General features: G+C 39.7%; 1 pseudogene; it reads left to right on the top strand.

Moving 5' to 3' along the window:
- Nucleotides 1–212: 212 nt before the first annotated feature.
- Nucleotides 213–1,412, top strand: LOC143623075 (uncharacterized; annotated as a pseudogene).
- The last annotated feature ends 20,952 nt before the right edge of the window (nt 1,413–22,364 follow it).

Raw genomic sequence — 22,364 nt, 5'->3', positions numbered from 1 at the left:
CACGTGATTAAAGATAGAGATATGAAGCTACTGCCAAGGGGGAGTCTGTTGGTACATGATGTCAGTAGTTCAGTATCTAGTGTTATGTTTGTGTCTGTAATCGTGTTAGTTTTTTTTTTTTTTTGTTTTCACTCTTAACTTCACTTGATGAACCCTATCGATCTTTTTCTTCCTTTTCTTCTTCCCTCGGCCGAATCTTCAAGGTTTGAAGATGATAAAACCCTCCTAATTCACATTCATAATAATAATAATGAAGAAGAAGAAGAAGCAGCCGCAAAAGGAGGCACTTTCCACCTCTTCCGATGCTGACCTCAAAACCCTAATCCACAACCACGCTCAGTTCTTCGACAAACTAGTCGAATTGATACCCGCAAAGTTCTACCTTCCGGTTGATGAAGATTCCAAACCATGGATTCAAGGCCTCAGCAAAGTCAAAAGGGCATCTTTAAAACAGCAGACGCGCGAAAACATTAAGAAGGCGCGTCGAGATCGTCTCGACCCGGAGAAATCACAGACCACAACGCTAGACCTTCTTAAGAAAAACATCGGTAAGAACGCCAATGATGATGATGATGATGATGATGATGATGATGATGATGATGATGACGAGGAAGATATTGAAATTAAAGTCAAACCGACTAAGAGTTTTGAAGGTGAAACCAGTAACAAGTCTATTACGTATGAGGAGTTGTAGCAGAGACTGCATCATAAGCTTGAAATGCTCCGTGCGAATCGAGGCCAGGGGAAGAGGACAATGATTGTGAATGAGGTCAGAAAGAGGGATAACTACACCGACAAGAAACGGAAGAGGGAAGATAAAGAGGATCGTACCAATGGTAGTGATAAGGTGAATGTCGAGGCTGATTTTGAGTTTGGGAAAGTGAAACTGGGAGATGAAGACGGGAATAAAAATAACAATAAGAAGGCGAAGACGACCTCGAAAGTGAAGGAGTTGGAGAAAGCAAAGAAATTGAAGGAAGCCATGCAGGTGAATATGGTGGTGGCTAAGAAGCATTCGTGGAAGGCTGCAACTGAGAAGGCGTTGGGAGTGAAGGTTCATGATGACCCGAAGCTTTTGAAGAAGAGTTTACAGAAGGAGAAGAAGAGGCGGGAAAAGAGTGCCGGGAAGTGGAAGGACCGGGTGGAGACGCAGGAGAAGATGAGGGAGGAGAAGCAGGTGAAGAGGAGAGGGAATATAGAAGAGAGGGCGAACCAGAAGAAAGCAAGGAAGATTGCTAAGAGAGAGAAGAAGCTCATGAGGCCCGGGTTTGAAGGCCGGAAGGAAGGGTATATCGGTGAAAAAAGTGGTTAAAAGGTGCATATCCTTGTTTGAATTTTTCTTGTAGCTTCTTGTAGTTGATGTCTTCATATGTATTTTGACCTTTGAATTTTGACTTTATTTTGAAGAATTGATATAAAAAAAAACAAACTAACACGATTACAGACATAAACATAACACTAGATACTGAACTACTGACATCATGTACCAACAGACTCCCCCTTGGCAGTAGCTTCATATCTCTAACTTTAATCACGTGTCTGGTAGTCACAAAATCTTGTCTCTCCCGTCTTCAAGCATGAACTCCCTGTCTTACACAGACAGAGACAACTCTCTGGTATTTCTTTGCTTCTTCTTTCCATGCAGGAATATAGAATATCTTTTTCTCGTTCAGCACTTGCAAGTCAGCTTGAGACAAATTCACCAAGTGCATAGGATCATACACTCTCAGCACCTCTTGTTCATCCTCATCCTCCTTAACCGCTTCAGCTGTTTGACTGTCAACATACCACCATTTCAGATCCTTTAGGACATCCTTGGGCATTTGTTTCATCGGCACTTCTTTTAAACACCGGATAGGCTTATACTTCATTACCATCCAAGGTTTGCCATCAGCTCTCATTCCTCTGTCTTTATCTTCAACGAGCTTCCCTTTCTGCGGCTTTAACAACTCGAACTTTTTCTCTTTTATACTTTCTTTCCACACGATCTTTCCAATAATCCTAGCCATATTATCATCACTCCTGTTTATCAACCCCAACTTGGCTAAATCCTTCACCTCACACTCCGGCAAGGTATTCAATGATCTCAACAACCTTTTGAAGTACTGAACTCCGTCAAAACGTTTAATCACAAATAGCCTCAACTGCTCATCATATAACCAGCATATAATCCCCTTCTTCGATTCAGCATACCCTTTGATATTATAACTCTTCTTAAACATAGTTGGAACCGCTGGTTTCTTTGTCTTTACGAACCATTGAGCGTAGCCTTCTTTCCATCTCGGCTGCTCTTCACATTCGGTCTCATCGCTTCCCATATCTTGACCCACATTTGACTTATCAACTTCTGAAATTTCATGCTCAACATTATCCTCCACAATCTCTCCCTCTTCAATCTCACTGTCAATCACAATCTCAGCTCCTATTTTCTCAATCTCTTCAACCGATAACACATCGTCGTCACCCACAGTATCATCATCCAACATCTCCTCATCATCCACTACCACCACATCATCACCCCCTGATCCACCTGTTCCACCAGCTGACTCCCCCTGAGATGTGGAAGTCCCAAGACTTTGTTCAGTTCTTGGCAACTCACCACCTGCATCTTTCGATGCATTGGGATCATCGTCTCTATCATTACTCTTCTTCGTCCTCAACTCATCGCCCTTGCAGCTCGTTTCCCCCTGAGATGCTAAGAATTGTTTTAAAGCATCAAAAAGTTTACCATGCTCAATCAGGAGGGACGACTGAATTTGATTTTCTGCAACAAGGCGCTGGATAGCGTGAGTCTGGATCAGGTTGATTCTTGACTGTTCTGCCACGACCCTTTCAAGAGCTGCTATCCTATCTGAGTCAGATAAAGTTGCATCAAAATAAAACCTCATATGAGAAGTGTCTTGAACATACGGTGGAGGGATTCCCAATGTAGCCGGAACATTAGAAACAGGCTGAAAAGTAACCGCAGGTGGTATTGTAACAGATAACCCTGCAGTGGCAACCAGTGTCGACTCAACGAATCTTGCAACAACCTCTGATGGAGTAAGTGTAGGAGGTGGCAAGGAAACAATTTCTGGAGCCGAAAGCTGAAAGGTAGTGGGTGGAATGCCAAAGGAAGATGATGTAGTTATCACGGGAACACCCGAGGTGATTGGTCCTGTCACAGTCATCGATGCAGGGACCATAGTCATTCCAGGTAAGGAGGGTGGAGAGAAACGAACCACCCTCGAGTTTTCACCAACTCCCGAGCCTTCACCTTAAACGAACAAAAATTAACTATTTATAATTAGCGCTCGAAACGAGTCGAGCTCGACTCTTGTATGTTAAACAAGCTGAGCTAAAGCTCTTGTAATTTAAATGAGCCAACCCAACTAAAAACTGAAGGACTAATAACATGCAAACAAACTTGTTATTGAAGGAATCAAACTTCAGCATCATTTCTTCCAATTTTGAATCATTTCCTGTTAACTAATGCAAATCTGATCTAGAGAAGTTCATCTTTAAGTTCACCATAAGCAAAATCAGCGGGTTCTTGAACAGAGATAGTAGGAAAATTCAAATTAACGAAAAACATATTCAAATATGATGTGTTAGAACTCTAAAACCATTTTTGCCAATTTCTTGCAAAATATTTGTTGTTTCCTTCAACCACCATTTCAATATACTTTTGGTAGTCCTCCAATTCCAAGGGGAAGATGAAGCCTTAACGAACCAGTGGATATTACCAGTTTGACTCATGGACAGAGAAACCAGTACAAGAACAACATAGACTCTCCATCAAAAGATCCTGCATGTTCGGATAGGGTTGAATGAAGAGCTATGTGGCTTTGATGTCATCATGAAGCTTCAACTACAAATGTAATAATATAATCAAGTCAAATTGATCTTACATTATTAAACTTAAACTTGATCCTACAGTGATATTCATATAACATTATTATTTGATTGATATTTTGCATCAGAGTAAAGGATATACCAAACATGTGAAAATCCAACCATATGCTAGTTTATGACACAAAAGAAACTTCAAATTGGAATGGACTGAAATTAAACAAACCCAGGAATCAAGAGAAGATGAATATGTACCATGATGCGAAGGTGAGGGCTGAGAGATATTGGTAGTACGCCGATTCAAGATGGCTAATCTTCCAAGATAGATAGTGACCCTTTGAGGGTGTTAGACTCCAAAGAAACAGAGAGATTCAATATTCTTCTTAATTTAATTCTAAACTTGCCATGCCTTTTATAGGCTTACATCCAAAGGTAAACAACCAGCAAGAAGTTATCAAACACATGCACGTACTAGATCACTAACCACTAATCTAGAGACTTAGTAAATAATTAATTAGAAACAAATGAAGAGACATGAACATGGGCTACGTGGGTTGTGGAGGACGTATCAGATATGCCACGAATCAACATTTGAAACCCTAAAAGTGGATGTGCAGGTGATCGTTGTCACACCCTGCCATGGGAGCCTGGTCATTTTATGGACAAATTGGTACCAATGTAAGCAGCGGAATTTTATTAATAAAGATATGCTACAATGTTTATACTATGTATTTAAAACAAGGTGTAACTACACAACTATATCTTCTCTGACACTGCTGCAATCCTGTATTAGGCTATACTAATCTTCTTGGCATCTAATCTACATTGTTATTGTTCGACTTACGCCTCTATCTTTAGTCATATGCTCATTACAATGCTAATCCAAATCGCTATCCACAAGGTACCTGAATACATGCTAAAAAGCATCAACTAAAAAGTTGGTGAGTTCGTGAGTTTAGCTCACATACACATTAAAGAATTAATTTATAAAAGCGCGCAAGTTTGCGTGTATGTAAGTATAAAGCATGGTGCACATCAATCAAGTCCACAATCAAACCTGCAACTAGCATAAGTATCCCTAACTCATACCAGAAGTTAAACCGTCCCGGACTATCACCCTGCTAAAAGCAATAATTAAGCACGTAGGTTATATGCCGCAACGTTCCGCAGATCTCAGTGTGGTTTACCTAACAAAGTGTCACTGTGCGTGGGGGTCTCCCAAATAGTACTACCCATACAAGCCTCCGGCCCATTCCCTCGGGCTAATGATTGTGTAAAAGTTGGGACAAAATTTAGCAGTAAAACACTTCTTGATAAATATCACACCATAAGTAAAACCAGCATGTATTCAACCCAAAAAGTTTAAACAAAAAGGGTAGCACGAAACTCACCTCGGTCCATATGCAACTTGTAAATGAAAGAAAATCTATGAGCTTGCAACTACGCTAGGAACCACCAAGTACGCCTAGTATATGTATTAATCAATGATAAGTTAAAATTCACTATTGGTATTGCGTACTAGTTAATGCTAAGTGTTTTCCAATGCATTTGGTTCTCGACGAGTAAAGTTCCTTTTATTGAAAGTTTGTACTTAACTAACTTAATAAGATTGATGTTTTGTGTTTAGGTATATAATTCAACTTCCGGGAGTTTTAGTTACCTAGAGTCATTTGTCGGGTTTCGATAAAATTTCCATTTTTGGAAAGTTCGGGTTTTCGGTTAGGTTTCGAGTTATGACCATAGGATTTATATATTTTATTCATGTAAGAAATTTAATGATTCCTGTTAAAATAACCATGTCACATGTTTACAAGAATTGACAATGCCGGTTATAACCGGTATTGTCGGTTTTTAGCGAGATGTTTTGAAAGAATAGTTTTAAGTAAACGAATGATCTTTTAATTAAAACTTTAAATTTTCCAGGAGCATATATTATACAAAAATATTTTACTTCCAGGTCTGATTATTCAGCAAGTTTAATGTTCTACAGGTTTAGTCCATGTACTCTCGTTTAACGTTCGTTTTGGTAAAAATCGGATTAAAAGCATAACGAGTTTTTGTAAAATAAGTAAGCACTCAAAGTAGGAATTTATTGACTTATATATACTGTAAAAAAAAAACTTCATATCTTTATATTTTTTTTCATGTGCTAGTTTGGTTTACGTCGATTTTACCGATACTTGCGTGTAAACTCTAAATCTTAAACCAAAGAGATGTTGTATCCATCAAAATGTTTTATACTATTATGCTAAGGTATTTTAAATAAAAATTTCTGGAAAAATATACATTTTATATTTTTGAAGCACTTTAGTCTTTAAAAGGCGGCATGTTCGTCGGTTTGAACGAAATAACGAGTATAGGCTTGTAAACGGGCCCTTTTTCTAAATCTGTTTATCCTTTATTATATTATAATCATATTTAGTCATTTTAACTTATAAATTTCTGTTCTAAAAAATATTCTTGCATTTTCAGTTTTTAAGAAATAACCGGTTTTTCTTTTGTTCCAAAAACGCCCTTAGCCACGTCTATTGATTATAATCCAGTTTTTCACAACGAAACAGGTTGGGACCTGTTATAATAAGTGCTAATGACTTATTAAGAATTCTATATTGATAATAGGGTGCTGGAAACCCAAACAGTGGCTTCGGTTCGGTTTGGGCCCGTTAGCACCTTTATGTTATATTTTTAACCATACTCAGTTTTGGTTCTCAATCATTTTAGGACCTGTTGTAATACATTTAAATAAGTTGTTTTAAGATTTCATAAGTTTAAAAAAAAATGTATTCAGGGCTGCTCTTGCGAGTACGGCCCCGGTTTTGGCCCGTTTGGGCTCTAGTTCATTTTTAAAGCGATGTTTCACTTAAAATAGTTTAGGGTCAGATTATATATCATCAAAATATAATATTTAAGGCTTCAAAAAGATATCATTTTATTACTTGGGTTGCACGGCTTGTTTCTTATTTAAAACGTGTTACAAATGCGTCGGTTCGGAAGACTTTTAACACATGGTTTCAATATTATCCCTGGGGGCAGATTTATAGCATCTCAAGGATTTAAATACGTATTTTTAACTTCTGGAAATTTTGTAAAATTCCCAGGAGTTAATAAGGTCATCTATCGGGTTTATTTTCAAACTAGTTTTCGCTTAACCGAGTTATCAAATGTCCATAAGTTCGGGCACAGTTTTGGGGCTGCACATAGTGTAATTTTTAAAATTTTAAACCCGTTAAATTCTTGTTATATTCTGGTAAGTTTAACAGGATTGCCTGATTCAGTTTATACTTCGTTAGTTTGAATTCAAAACAGAGTTTTCGGTTTCATTTTATAATCTGTTTTCATGTGAATATGGCACATAAAGTAGTTTTGGTTCGGGCACAGTTTCACCACCGCTCCTGCCCAAATGTTTGGATTTCAAAACATATTATATCCCTTGTATGATCTGGTAGGTTTTAAATAAGATTAAAGGGTTTAGTTTATATCCAGTCCGTTTGGTTTAAAGGCTGAGTTTTCAGTTAAGGTTTTAGACTTGTAAAAATCAGTTTATAGCTGGTAACGAGTTAGGGTTCGGGAACAAATTTGTGACCAGTACATGAATGTGATTTTTCATGTATATGGCTGGTAACAACACATTGAAATAGACAAGGAAGATGATGGACATGAACTCACAAATATTTTTGGTTAATGAGCAGGTTCCACGGTTCGGTTGCTCGACCTTTGAGTGCAATCCAATAGCAAGAGAGAAGGAGTTTAGGGCTGGGAATTTCAAAATAACATTATATTCAACCTCGAGGTTTATATCCAAACTGAATATAGATTGATTAGGTTACCCGATTTCTTGTTCCTTGATGGCAGGTTCGGTTCATGAAAAGATGAAACCGGAGATAAATCAGTTGATGAAGCCTGAGTATGTTGATGTAACCTCAATGAGTGTTGATAACATGGATTTTGTATAAGGAAATGGAGGATCAGTTTTGCAGAAGATATCTTGGAGGAAGAGGCATGCAAAGGTTTTGGTTGGAGAAGCAAACTGATTAAAAATGATAGGGGCAGGGGCTGTCGTCTTTGGTGATTGGAGGCAGAGGGTGGTAGGGATTTGATTTGATTATTTTGTGTAGTCTTTTATTATATCTTTGTTATTACTATTTATTTACTTATAATATATATATATATATATATATATATATTTATAAACTTTAAATAATAAGTTTTAGATAAATAGTAAGGAACTAATTTTTACACATAAACCATCGGTTTATATATTGTAAGTTAATGCGTGTCACTATTCTCGTTTCGTTCGGTTCAGTGACCGGATGGTAATATAACGGGTTGTTCGATATTTGGGTTTTAGATTATTGGGGACATTGTAAGATTAAGTAACTATGGGATGATTCATTTATTTATTTTTGGAGTTGTCAGGTTCGAGTTCGTTCGGGTTGAACGAGCTTTTGTTTTTGTTTCGTTTGGTTAAATTGGACCAAGCCATGTTTTAAAATAAAAGGTTATTAATGATTGGGTCGAGCTCATTAACATACGGTTTACTCTGACTATTCGTCCAACATCATACTCGGTATTTAACAAGTTCTCTAAAAAAAAAATTCTAGCCCCATCTTTCGGGTTGTTACAATCGTGATTTTCATCGGATAGTTGCAGGGAACTTAATTATCATTTATTCTAGAGCGTGGAGAGAGAAATCAAGGTTGCCCATTTGCATTATAAATATAATCCTACAAGGTTATAACCCGTGTAATATACGGAGCTGGGTATCGAACATTTTGAAATTAAGAATTATATAATAAATAATACAAATTATATATGTTAGGGCATAGAATTTATGCTGAGGGTCCGCTATCCTTTATCAGTCTGTGGATCACTTATACTTACTATATGTTCCGGATTGTAAAGGATCAAGGATTCTTAGTATTATATGTTTACTAATAGTTGTATTTGAATGGTGTTGTGTTTGTTAGATATAATAGCTGGAAGACTGAGTCATCCTAATATTGCGCTACTAGAGGACTTCCGCACGAGGTCAATGATGATGAATGACTAGTGGAGTGGTGGCGTAAAAGTAGGGATTTAGTTAGTTATCTTTTTTGTTTAATCGAGATAAAGATCAGTTAGAAAACACATGTACTACAAACACACTCTTGAGCAATCGATAATTTTGAGCTCTCACACTTAGCGTTATTGTAATACTGATCGATATCTCCCACACTTTGTAACCATTTTTGATATTAATAAAGTGGTGATCGACGAGTTGTCATCACCCGGGGGGTTGTTTTTTCCTTTGATCAAATAGAGATCAAGGGGTTTTTCCTCACAACAAATCACGGTGGTCATCCCTATTTTGTTCATAAATTCATTGATATCAATTTAGCACTAAACCTCACATAACAGATTTGGATATATTATCCTTAGCCGATTTTTGTCCAAAACAATTTGGCGCCCACCGTGGGGCAATTGATGCTATAATCCAGAAAATACCTTCTCAATATTCAACTTTTCATACCCATATCACCATCAATGGCCTCTCAATCAACCTCTGCTTCCTCAACCATGACATCTTCGGTTCCTCTATCCTCAATAACTTTGCCACCGATGCCTCCTCCATTGACGGAAGCGCCTAGGGCTGCTGCTGCTGGAAACAAGACGCAACTACCAGTCTTCTAGAGCTCCAAAACTACCGCTGCCACTCCGGTAGTTAATACTAACAATGATGTTTCTAATATGTTTTCACAGGTTAAAGCATACATGGAGCAACAAAACAAGACTAACCAGAGGATCCTTCTAGAGATAGAAGACCTCAAGTGGACTAAGAGGCCGGCAGAGGATCAGACTCCTCTGGTGCCTAGGATGCTGGATTTCACAACTCCAGGATCCTTAGCTCAACATACGCTAGGATCATCCATCCTTCAACCGGGGTCCATGGGTCAGCCAACTCAAGGATCCTCAACTTTTCAGCAAGGATCATCCATCCTTCAACCAGGGTCCATGGGTCAGCTAGCTCAAGGATCCTCAACCTTTCAGCAAGGACCATTGATCCTTCAACCAGGATCCTACGGATCATACTTCAAGGATCCTTCAACTCCCAACCATTAGGAACCTTCATCCACAGTCAAGGATCCTTCTTCCAGGATCAAGGATCCTTAGGAGTTCAACATCAACGATCCTCTGAGGTCCATGAAGGGGAGATAATCCCTATGCAAACCATTGCTTCTGGTAGACCAACTCCTGTGGCAGATTCTTTTTACCTCAGCCACTCTTCTAGAATGCCAACCTTTACGTAACTAAGAGTTAACTCGTATGATCCTATATCCTTAAATGCTAATTGTGGTTCCATGCAGGATGCAGGTATCAACCAAGCCATGGCTAAGGAACTGTAGAAACTTAAGGATATGATATCCAGCGTACCAGGGGTGATCCGTCCAATCCATGAGATACCAGAGGGAAGCCAAAATTGTCCAGATTTGCTCCATCAATCTGTGATGCGGAAATCCCGAAATGCTTTCAAACCCCTAACATGAAAGTGTATGACGAGACCATTGATCCTGAAGAGCATGTAGCCCAATACAGAGAAAGAATGGAAATTAATCCAATTCTTGAGAGGCTTAAGGAGGCTTGTCTATGCAAAGGTTTTGGAGCCACACTATCAGGATCTGCATTGAAATGGCTGCTAAGTCTTCCTCCCTTTTCTGTTACTTCTTTCTCACACTTAATAAACTTGTTCAACAGTCAATTTTCCTGTAGTAGGAAATTTGAGAAGTTAACTAGTGATTTATACCGCGTTATACAACCTAGTGATGAATACCTTAGGGATTTTGTTACAAGGTTTGGCATGGAAGCTCTAGAAATCCCTGATCTTGACATGACTACTGCTGTTGAAACATTCAAGATGGGAATTCAGAAGGGCTCCCCCTTTTATGATGATCTCGTGATGACTCCTTGCAGGACTCTAGATGAAGTAAGGAACAGAGCACTGAGGTTCATACGGTTGGAAGATGACAAAAGGATCCAGAAACGGTTAGGGGCTCAAACGAAGCAAGAATCCCCTGACAAGAATAAAGGATCCTCATACAGAAACAACAATTCGAAGCCATACTCCAAATTCAACAATCAAAACGTTCGAGCTGTTGAAGAAGAGGATGATGATAAGGATTACCCCAGCATCTCAGAATATTGCTTCTCCGTAGATACCCATGGCTTGATTTGTGCCATGAAAGATCTAGGGGAGAAGGCAAGGTGGCCCCAAAAGAACGAGAAGTCAACCACCTTCAGAGAAAAATCCAAATGGTGTACTTTCCATGAGGATTTTGGCCACATGGCGGACGATTGCATCGGTTTGAGGAGGGAAATCAGATACCTCCTAAGCAAGGGTCACTTTAAGGAACTTTTGGTAAGAAAAAAGTCCAGGATCCAGGATCCTGAAGAGGTTCCTCAAAAAGCAACTCCGCCCCCCACCAGATGCTCAAGTAATCAACTTCATTTTCGGTGGCTCAGACTGTGGAACTTCTTTCTCCGTAGCTAAGAGGCTGGCCAAGGAAACCAAGTTGGATAACGGGGAACGACCGGTTATATGTACCACTTTGAAGACTGACAAAAGGATTTTCTTTTATGAAGAATATAAATCAAAAATCCAAGATCCACATCATGACAGTTTGATTGTTACTTTGTTTATTGCTAACCATTATGTACGCAGGATCCTAGTCGATAGTGGAAGCTCGGTCAACATCATCCAACACGATGTCCTTCAGAAGATGAACATCCCGGATTCAGAGATCATCCCGAGAACGTCGGTGTTAGTTGGCTTCAGTGGCGAAACCAAGAAGACATTGGGGGACATCAAACTCCCAATATACATTGAAGGGTTAAATTCTTACCAAAAATTTTGTGTTATAGATAACCTTTCTTGTTGCAATGTTATTTTAGGCAGGCCTTGGTTACATGGGATGAAGGCAGTGGCCTCTACTTACCATCAATGCATCAAACTACCAACTCCTTGGGGAGTAGTAAGGATAGATGGTGACCAAGTCGAAGCCAAGAACTACTATTCTTCCTCAATGAAGCCAGTAGCTAAACAGACGATAGCATAGCAACCACAACAAAATCCTAGGGACGTGCTGGAAGCTCGGGAGAAAGAAATAAAAGAGGTGTCCTTGGATCCCGAGGATCCATATGTGAAAGTGTTCCTAGGATCCAGTATCCCTAGTGAGGTAAAGGAGGATATGATATCCTTCCTAAAGCGAAGAAAGTCCACGTTTGCCTTCAAACATTCAGACATGACAGGTATTTCTAAGGAGGTAATTACTCACAAGTTAGGCCTTGATTTATCTGCTAAACCCGTCCATTAGAAGCGAAGGAAATTCGCTCCTGAGAGGAACGCGATCATAAAAGAAGAAGTTGAAAAATCTCTTAAGGCTGGTATGATCAGAGAGGTTAAGTATCCTCGATGGTTAGCTAATGTGGTTGTTGTTTCTAAAAATAATGGAAAGTGGAGGGTGTGTGTCGATTTTACTGATTTAAACAAGGCATGCCCCAAGGATCCTTTCCCGTTACCACATATAGATTCCAAGGTGGATGCGACGGCAGAACATCAGATGCTTACCTTTATGGATGCTTCTTCTGGATTTCAACAAATTCAGTTTGAACCATCTCATCAAGGGGATACAACATTCATGACTCCTACCGACATATACTGTTATATTGCTATGCTGTTAGGACTAAGAAATGCAGGGGAAACATATCAAAGATTGGTCAACATGATGTTCAAGGACCAGTTAGGCAAAACCATGGAAGTCTACATAGATGACATGGTGGTGAAATCGAAGAAAGCCGAGGATCACCTGTAACACCACGGCTAAAGCGGAATACGCCCGAGTGTTACGTACAGATTGCCCAAAACACATGTGACACTTGTTTTGGAAAAAAATCAACTAAGGATCAAGTATCCAAATCTGTTAAGTGAGGTAAGGTGCTAAAATGATAACAACGAATGTATAAATGAAATCTTGATGAACACAGCGATTATATGAATGAAATGGAGAGAAACACTGTGATATGATTACGAGGGAAAAAGCCCTTAACCAAGATAGTCTTACTTCGGTCAAAACTTATCAAGGTAATCTTTGGTAAAATAATTCCGGTCAAGGATTAATAAGATAATCTTTGGTCGGATTACTTTAGTCAATGATCAACAAGGTAACCTTTGGTCGACGAGTATATAATTATCGTGGTCTCCGACACAAAAAATCCCCGGACGGTGAAAACTATCACCGTCAAGTTTATTAATGGTAAAAATCGGTTACAATGGTGGAGATTATGATCAGTGATACAATGAAAGCTATGTGTGTGTGTGTATGCTGCTGAATTCGTAGTGAGCAGAGTGTATTGGGTGTGTTTTCCTAGCTGATAATACCTCTATTTATACATAAAAGACAATAACTCAATGGAGTTATTAATATTAAAGACTATTAACTAATAATCCCTAAAAATCCGCCATTGCCTTCAATTTATTCGTAACTGCCACTTTGACCACGTGCTCCATCACTCAGGCTGCGAAATAAGGGGTAGACCAGGTCTTGGAGCCGTTATACTTGATAAATATCAGCCTTCATATAAGAAACAACCGTTAATAGCACCAGATACTGAGGATCCATGATCCTGACATAGCTCTGGAACTCTTCAGAAGGATAATTGATCTAGACACGTCAATATCTTCTTGGCTGAACGTTAGTGGATAGACTGAGCCTTCTAACCGTTATACCTGCTAAATATTAGACTACACATGAGAACAACCATTAATTAGTAATAAATACTGAGGATCATTGATCCTGATACGATCTGGAATACATGCTAAGGATAACTGATCCAGACATATGCCAGGATAACATATCCATAGTGTTAAATTTCTGTGCACTAACAATTGCCCCCAAAATGGCGGTTGTGATAAGATCATAACTGTCATTTTGCCTTTGAAATCAAACTTTCTGCAAAAACATATGAGATTTGACAAGTTGGATATAATTGTCACATATCAATGGAGTTTCCATGGGAGCTTCCCTTCTGGCTGTATATCCTTCTCCCTGCAAATCATGAACAACTAGTAACATCTGTTTAACCCGGGTGGATAGTCCATTTTTGAATGTTGAAATCCGGGTTAAGATTTTTGGTAATTGCAAGTAAGTTTAATAAATAGTATCTTTTAACAATCTGTTGATTGTCTGTTATTTTGAAAGTTTGTTTGATAAAGATTTATACTTGTTGAAAGTTTTGAAAAATAATCTTGAGTAAAAATTTTAGGATAAAATATCCTTTATGAAGAATGATCATAAAAATTTTAGGATAGAATATCCTTGTAGAAATAATTCAAAGATTTTAAATCTTTAAGAAAAAAGGTTTATAAGATCTCAGCTAAATAATTATAAATTGAGAAGTAAAAATCATACCAGAAGGTCTAATTAGAACTAGGTTACCATAAGTAATGATCTTTTCGTGATCCTTATAGAAGTACGTTAAGGATTTTGAATCCACAAGTCTTGATTCTCGCAATTTGAACTTAGAATATCTGTTGCAAAGAACTTATAAAATTAATCGGGGTTAGACCTGTCAAACTAGGGACAAGCCTATTAAATAAACTGGGGACAAGCCCGTGCAACTGGGGACAAGCCTGTGAACTGAGGACAAGCTCGTGAACTGGGGACAAGCCCAAATAAACCGGGGACAAGCCCAATCCTGATGTTAAACTGGGGACAAGCCCAAACTGGGGACTGGCCCAATATACGGATGTTAACTGGGGACTTGCCCAACCCGGGATTTAGCCCAAACGTGAGTGACGTGAAAACGCCAAAACCTTAGCTAACATGAAAATGTTAGAAACTTTTTTCTTGAGATAACATGAAAACGTTATAAACCTGTGGTATGGTGCGTCTACCATAAATCTTAGGATCCTCCATATAGCCGAAAGCAACGAAATTGTCAGCCACTAAGCATGTACTCGTCCCGCTGCGCCGGATTATACGTTGGATAGCGTGCGCTCCAGGCGAGAGTGTAGAAACTCTATTTATAAGAAAGGTGAAAACCTTTAAACCTTAGGGGATATGACCATCCGGGGTCATACCCAAACGTGGGCTAGGCCAAGGAAAATAGCGATGTACCTTAAGCGTGAGGGAGAGGTGGCAATCTCTTAGAAATTGAACCTCTTATTGGAACCTGCATTATTACTTAAAACTTGGAAGGGACAAATCATTAAGAATACATTATCCTTAAAATAATAAGAAATTGAAAAGAATAAGTAATAAGATAGATATTACCAATTTTGGGATCCTTGACCCTTTAAGGATACTTGATCCTCATTAGAAAAAATATTTCTTGAGGTGGATAGCATTCCATGTTCTTGGTAACATGTTGCCTTCCATAGTGAGCAAATGATATGCCCCCTTTCCTGCCTCCGACTCGATCAGATAAGGACCTTCCCATTTGGGTGATAACCTCCCATCAGCCGGATTGGTTGTGTTTTGGAAGGCTTTCCTTAAAACTAAATCTCCTTCTTGAAATCTTCTGATCCTGATATTCTTGTTGTATGCCCCAGCTACCCTTTGTTGATAAGCTGCCATTTTGATTTTGGCTAAGTCTCTGAGTTCTTCCACAGTATCCAAGTCTTCGAGAAGGATTTCTCTATTGGCCTCAGGATCACGGATGCTTGTCCTAGCTGTTGGAACCACCATTTCTGTAGGGATAACTGCTTCTGACCCAAACACTAATGAGAAGGGTGTTTGGCCTGTAGAATTTTTTGGTGTCGTCCTGTCGGCCCAAGGTACATATGGTAGCTCTTCGGCCCATTTTCCTTTCTTGGATCCTAGCTTCTTTTTCAAGTTATTGATGATTATCTTGTTGCTTGACTCTGCTTGACCATTAGCTTGAGGATGCACTGGAGTAGAGGCAATCATCTTGATGCCCCAACTGTCATAAAAGTTAGAGGTTCTTTTCCCGATAAACTGGGAACCATTGTCACAAACAATTTCAGAAGGGATACCAAATCTAGTTATAATATTTCGTTTAATAAAGGATATAACTTCCCTTTCTCGGACTTGCACGGATGCTTCTGCTTCAATCCATTTGGAGAAGTAGTCTGTCATGGCAAGCATAAAGACCTTTCCACCTGGAGCCTTTGGTAGCTTCCCAAGAATGTCCATTCCCCATTTCATGAAAGGCCATGAAGAGGATATAGGATACATTGGTTCTGCTGGTTGATGAAGGATATTTGCATGCCTTTGGCAGGCATCACACTTCTTCGAATGCTCTACTGCATCCTTCTTCATTGTCGGCCAGAAGTACCCAGTTCTAAGTATCCTAGAGAATAATGCCATTCCTCCTGTGTGGTTGCCTCAATCTCCTTCGTGAAAGTCTTTAAGACTTCTTGGATTTCAGGATCCTCGATACACCTCAAGTATGGACCTGCAAGAGATTTTCTGTATAGCATGTCATCTAATAAAATATATTGTGATACCTTGAGTTTGAAGGATTTGGGATTCTATGTGGCTGGAATTTCTCCATCTTGGATGTATTTTTTGATTGGGAGGATCCAAGATCCTTGGCTGGCTGAGGATAATGGATCCAAAAGTACAATATGTTTGTCACTTGTTATCTCCCCAACTTCTTGCTCTCCTATTGCTGGCTAGAGTATGTGGATAATTGGGATCTTTGTATCTTCTGGAATTTTCAATGACGAGGCTAAATTTGCTAAGGCATCCGCCCCGGCATTTTCCTCTCTTGGTACCTGAATAATACTAAACAACTCGAAGGATTTTACTAATTCCTTCACAACTTCTAAATATTTGATCATTTTCACACCTTTCACGGCATAAGAACCGTTAAAGTGGTTAGTTATAAGTAAAGAATCCATATAAACTTGAAGATACCTGATCCTCATGCTTTTTGCTAAAAGTAAACCTGCGACGAGTGCTTCGTACTCTGCCTCATTGTTAGTGGCTTGAAATGCTCATGCAATTGACTGGGGTATTATGTCCCCCTGTGGCGATTTCAGTAGTATGCCCAATCCCGTTCCTCTTATGTTGGATGCTCCATTTGTGAAGAGGATCCAAGGATCCTTGGCTTCTTCTAGTTGTTGGACTTCTAAATCAGCCTCCTTTTGCATGTCACTGCTGAAATCAGCCACAAGGTCTGCTAGTGCCTGCGATTTGATAGCTGTTCTAGGCTCATACTGAATGTCATATGGACTCAGCTTCACAGCCCACTTGGCCATCCTTCCTGACAATTCCGGTTTTCTAAGCACATTCTTAACAGGATAATTAGTTCTTAAAATAATAGTATGAGTCTCAAAATAATATCTTAATTTAGTGGAAGCCATAATCAAAGCAAGGATTAATTTTTCAAGGTGTGAATACCTGGCTTCTGCATCTAATAGACTTTTACTTACATAATATACCGGGTGTTGTTCACCTTCAATATCCTTGACGAGGACAACACTTATTGCATTACCTGAAACTGCTAGATACAGATTTAAGGATTCTCCATCCACAGGCTTCATTAGAGCTGGAGCTGAGGATAAGTAATCCTTCAAGGCTTTGAGCGCAGCCTCATGTTTTTCTGTCCATTCAAACTTCTTATTCTTTCTAAGAATGTCGTAGAAGTCTTTGCATTTCTCGGAGGATCTTGAGATGAATCTGTTGAGAGCGGCTATTCTTCCTGTGAGCCTTTGGACATCCTTGGCATTTGCAGGCGACTTTAGGTTGATGATGGCTTCAATCTGCTCAGGGCTTGCTTCAATTCCTCTTTTAGTCACCATATATCCCAGAAACTTTCCAGCCTTAACACCAAAGTGGCATTTTGACGGATTCAGTTTCATATTGTACTGGTCAAGGATATTGAAAGCTTCTTCGAGATCCCTAAGGTGATCCTCGGCCTTCTTTGATTTCACTACTATGTCATCTATATAGACTTCCATGGTTTTGCCTAACTGATCCTTGAACATCATGTTGACCAGTCCTGGTATGTTTCCCCTGCATTTCTTAGTCCAAATGGCATAGCAATATAACAATATATGCCGGTAGGAGTCATGAATGCGGTATCCTCTTGATCAGATGGTTCCATCTGAATTTGTTGAAATCCAGAGGAAGCATCCATAAAGGTAAGCATTTCATGTCCTACCGTTGCATCCACCATGGAGTCTATATATGGTAACGGGAAAGTATCCTTGGGACATGCCTTGTTTAAATATGTAAAATCAACGCATACCCTCCACTTTCCATTCTTTTTTGAAACTACAACCACATTAGCTAACCATCGAGGTTACTTAATCTCTCTGATCATACCGGCGTTAAGAAGTTTTTTAACTTCTTCTTTTATGATCGCGTTCCTCTCAGGAGCGAATTTCCTTCGCTTCTGATGGACGGGTTTAATAGAATGATCAAGGCCCAATTTATGAGTAATTACCTCCTTAGAAATACCTGTAATGTCTGAATGTCTGAAGGCAAACGTGGATTTTCGTCGCTTTAGGAAGGATATTATATCCTCCTCGATCTCGTCAGGGATACAGGATCCTAGGAACACCTTCATGTCTGGATCTTCAGGATCTAAAGATACTTCTTTTAGGTCATGCTCTCGAGCTTCCAGTACATTCCTAGGATTTTGCTGTAATTGCTATGCTATCGTCTGTTTAGCTGTCGGCTTCATGGATGAAGAGTAATAATTCTTGGCCTCCACTTGGTCACCATCTATCCTTACTACTCCCCAAGGAGTTGGTAGCTTGATGCATTGGTGGTAGGTTGAGGCCACCGCCTTCATCCCATGGATCCAGGGCCTACCTAAAATAACATTGCAACAAGAAAGGTTATCAATTACACAGAATTTTTGATATGAATTTAACCCTTCAATATAAATTGGAAGGTTGATGTTCCCCAATGTCTTCTTGGTTTCTCCGCTGAAACCGACTAGCACTGATGTTCTAGGGACGATCTCAGAATCTGGAATGTTCATCTTCTTAAGGACATCATACTGGATGATGTTGACCGAGATTCCACCGTCCACTAAGATCCTGCGTACATAGTGGTTAGCAATAAATAAAGTAATAATTAAACCATCATGGTGAGGATCCTGGATGTTTAGTTTGTCTTCCACATCGAAGAAGATCCTTTTGTTTGTTGTTAAAGTGGTGGATACTATTGGTCGGTCACCGTTGTCCAACTTGATCTCTTTGGCGAGCCTTTTTGCTGCTGAGAAGGACGTTCCACATATGTCGGATCCTCCAGAGATGAAATTGACCATTCGTACATCCAGTTCATCCTGGTGAGGATCCTGGATGCTCGAATCGAAGAATATCCTTTCATCAGTTATTCGAGTAGTGGGGATGAGCGGTCTTCTTTCATCATCCAACTCGAATTCTTCTGTGGGACAAGAAGTTTGAATCATGCCGTATTCTCTGGAGACGAAGTTGATCACGTGAGCATCTGGTGGTGGTGGTGTTGCTTTTTGTGGAAGATCTTCAGGATCCTGGATCTTGGATCTCTTCATTCCCAAGAGTTCTTTAAAGTGACCCTTGCTTAGGAGGTATCCAATTTCCTTCTTAAGCCAATGCACTCATCTGTCATGTGACCAAAATCTTCGTGGAAAGCACACCACTTAGACTTGTCTTTGAAGGTGGTAGTCTTTTTGTTCTTTCGGGGCCACCTTGCTTTTTCCCCTAGATCCTTCATGGCACAAATTAAGCCATGGGTATCTACGGAAAAACAATACTCGGAGATGCAGGGATAGTCTTCATCACCATCTCTTTCTTCGACTGCTCGTACGTTTTGATTGTTGAACTTGGTGTACGGCTTTGAGTTGTTGTTCCTGTATGAGGATCCTTTATTCTTGTCAAGGGATTCCTGTTTTGTTTGAGCCCCCAGACGATCCTGGATCCTCTTGTCGTCTTCCAATCGTATGAATCTGAGTGCCCTGTTTCTTACTTCATCTAGGTTCCTACACGTAGTCATCACAAGATCATTATAAAAGGGGGAGCCCTTCTGAAGTCCCATCTTGAATGCTTCAACAGCGGTAGCTATGTCAAGATTAGGGATTTCTAGAACTTCCCTGCCAAACCTTGTAACAAAATCCCTTAAGGATTCATCATAAGGTTGGACAACTCTATATAAATCACTAGTTAACTTCTCAAATTTCCTACTACAAGAAAACTGGCTGTTGAACAAGTTAACTAAATATGAAAAAGATGTAACAGAATAAGGAGGAAGACTTAGCAGCCATTTAAGTGCAGATCCTGTTAGTGTGGATCCGAAACCCTTGCATATACAAGCTTCCTTGAGTCTTTCAGGAATTGGGTTGATCTCCATCCTTTCCCTATACTGAGCCACATGTTCTTCCTGATCAGTGGTCCCATCATACACCTTTATGTTGGGGGTTTGAAAGCGTTTCGGGATCTCCGCATCGCATATCGCTGGAGCAAATCTGGACAGCTTGTGGCTCCCTTCTGGTATTTTAGGAATTGGACGGACCACTCCTGGCACGCTGGATATCATATCCTTAAGCTTCTGAAGTTCCCTAGCCATAGCCTGATTGATACCTGTATCCTGCATAGAGCCAATGTTAGTGTCTGAGGATATGTGATTATAGGCGTTACCTCTTGGTTGGTTGAACGTTGGCATCCCAGAAGTGTAGTTGGGATAAGAAGAATCTACGATAGGAGTTGGTCCTCAAAAATCTATGGTCTGCATGGGGATAATGTCTCCTTCATGGACCTCTGAAGACCTTTGATGCTGAATCCCTGAGAATCCTTGATCCTTGAAGAAGGATCCTTGGTTGTGGATGAAGGATCCTAGTGGTTGGGAATTGAAGGATCCTTGAAGATACAATCCGGAGGATCCTGGTTGAAGGATCGATGGTCCTTGCTGAAAGCTTGAGGATCCTTGAGCTGGTTGAACCATGGACTCTTGTTGGAGGATAGATGATCCTGGCTGGAAGATCGAGCATCCTTGAGTATGCTGACCCATGGACCCTGGTTGAAGGATGGATGATCCTTGCTGGAAGATCGAGGATCCTTGAGTATGCTGACCCATAGACCCTGGTTAAAGGATGAATGATCCTTGCTGGAAGATCGAGGATCCTTGAGTATGTTGAACCATGGATCCTGGAGTAGAGAATTCCAGCACCCTAGGCATCAAGGGAGTCTGATCCTCCGCTGGCGTCTTTCTTTTCTTGAGATCTTCAATTTCACGTAGGGTCCTCTGGTTGTTTTTTTTTGCTACTCCATGTATTCCTTAACTTGTGAAAACATAGCAGAAACATCATTGTTAGATTTGACCACCGAAGTGGCAGCAGTGGTTTTTGAGCTTTGGAGGACTGCAATTTGTGTCTTGTTTCCAGCCGCGGTGGTCTTTGGAACTCCCTTGATTGGCGCAGGCATCGGCGGCTAAGTCCTTGATGAGAGAGGAACCGAAGATGGCATGGTTGATGAAGCAGAGGTTGATTGAGAGGCCATTGATAGTGATATGGGTATGAAAAGGTTGAAAATGATAGGAATAATCTGGATTATAGTACCGATTGCCCCACGGTGGGTGCCAAATTGTTTTGGACAAAAATCAACTATGGATCAAGTATCCAAATCTGTTAAGTGAGGTAAGGTGCTAAAATGATAACAACGAATGTATAAATGAAATCTTGATGAACACAGCGATTATATGAACGAAATGGAGACAAACACTGTGATATGATTATGAGGGAAAAAACCCTTAACCAAGATAGTCTTACTTTGGTCAAAACTTATCAAGGTAATATTCGGTAAAATAATTCCGGTCAAGGATTAATAAGATAATCTTTGGTCGGATTACTTTAGTCAATGATCAACAAGGTAACCTTTGGTCGACGAGTATATGATTACCGTGGTCTTCGGCACAAAAAACCCCCGGACGGTGAAAACTATCACCGTCAAGTTTATTAATGGTAAAAATCGGTTACAATGGTGGAGATTATGATCAGTGATACAATGAAAGCTATGTGTGTGTGTGTATGCTGCTGAATTCGTAGTGAGCAGAGTGTATTAGGTGTGTTTTCCTAGCTGATCATACCTCTATTTATACATAAAAGACAATAACTCAATGGAGTTATTAATATTAAAGAATATTAACTGATAATCCCTAAAAATCCGCCATTGCCTTCAATATATTCGTAACTGCCACTTTGACCACGTGCTCCATCACTCAGGCTGCGAAATAAGGGGTAGACCAGGTCTTGGAGCCGTTATACTTGATAAATATCAGCCTTCATATAAGAAACAACCGTTAATAGCACCAGATACCGAGGTTCTATGATCCTGACATAGCTCTGGAACTCTTCAGAAGGATAATTGATCTAGACACGTCAATATCTTCTTGGCTACACGTTAGTGGATAGACTGAGTCTTCTAACCGTTATACCTTCTAAATATTAGACTACACATGAGAACAACCATTAATTAGTAATAAATACTGAGGATCATTGATCCTGATACGATCTGGAATACATGCTAAGGATAACTGATCCAGACATAT

Source organism: Bidens hawaiensis, unplaced genomic scaffold, assembly GCF_021521415.1.
Source record: "Bidens hawaiensis isolate Kalapana, Puna unplaced genomic scaffold, B.hawaiensis_p1.1 tig00003288_1, whole genome shotgun sequence".
NCBI lineage: Eukaryota > Viridiplantae > Streptophyta > Magnoliopsida > Asterales > Asteraceae > Bidens > Bidens hawaiensis.
Note: the sequence above shows the minus strand (reverse complement) of the source record. Positions and strands in the feature narration are given on the sequence as shown.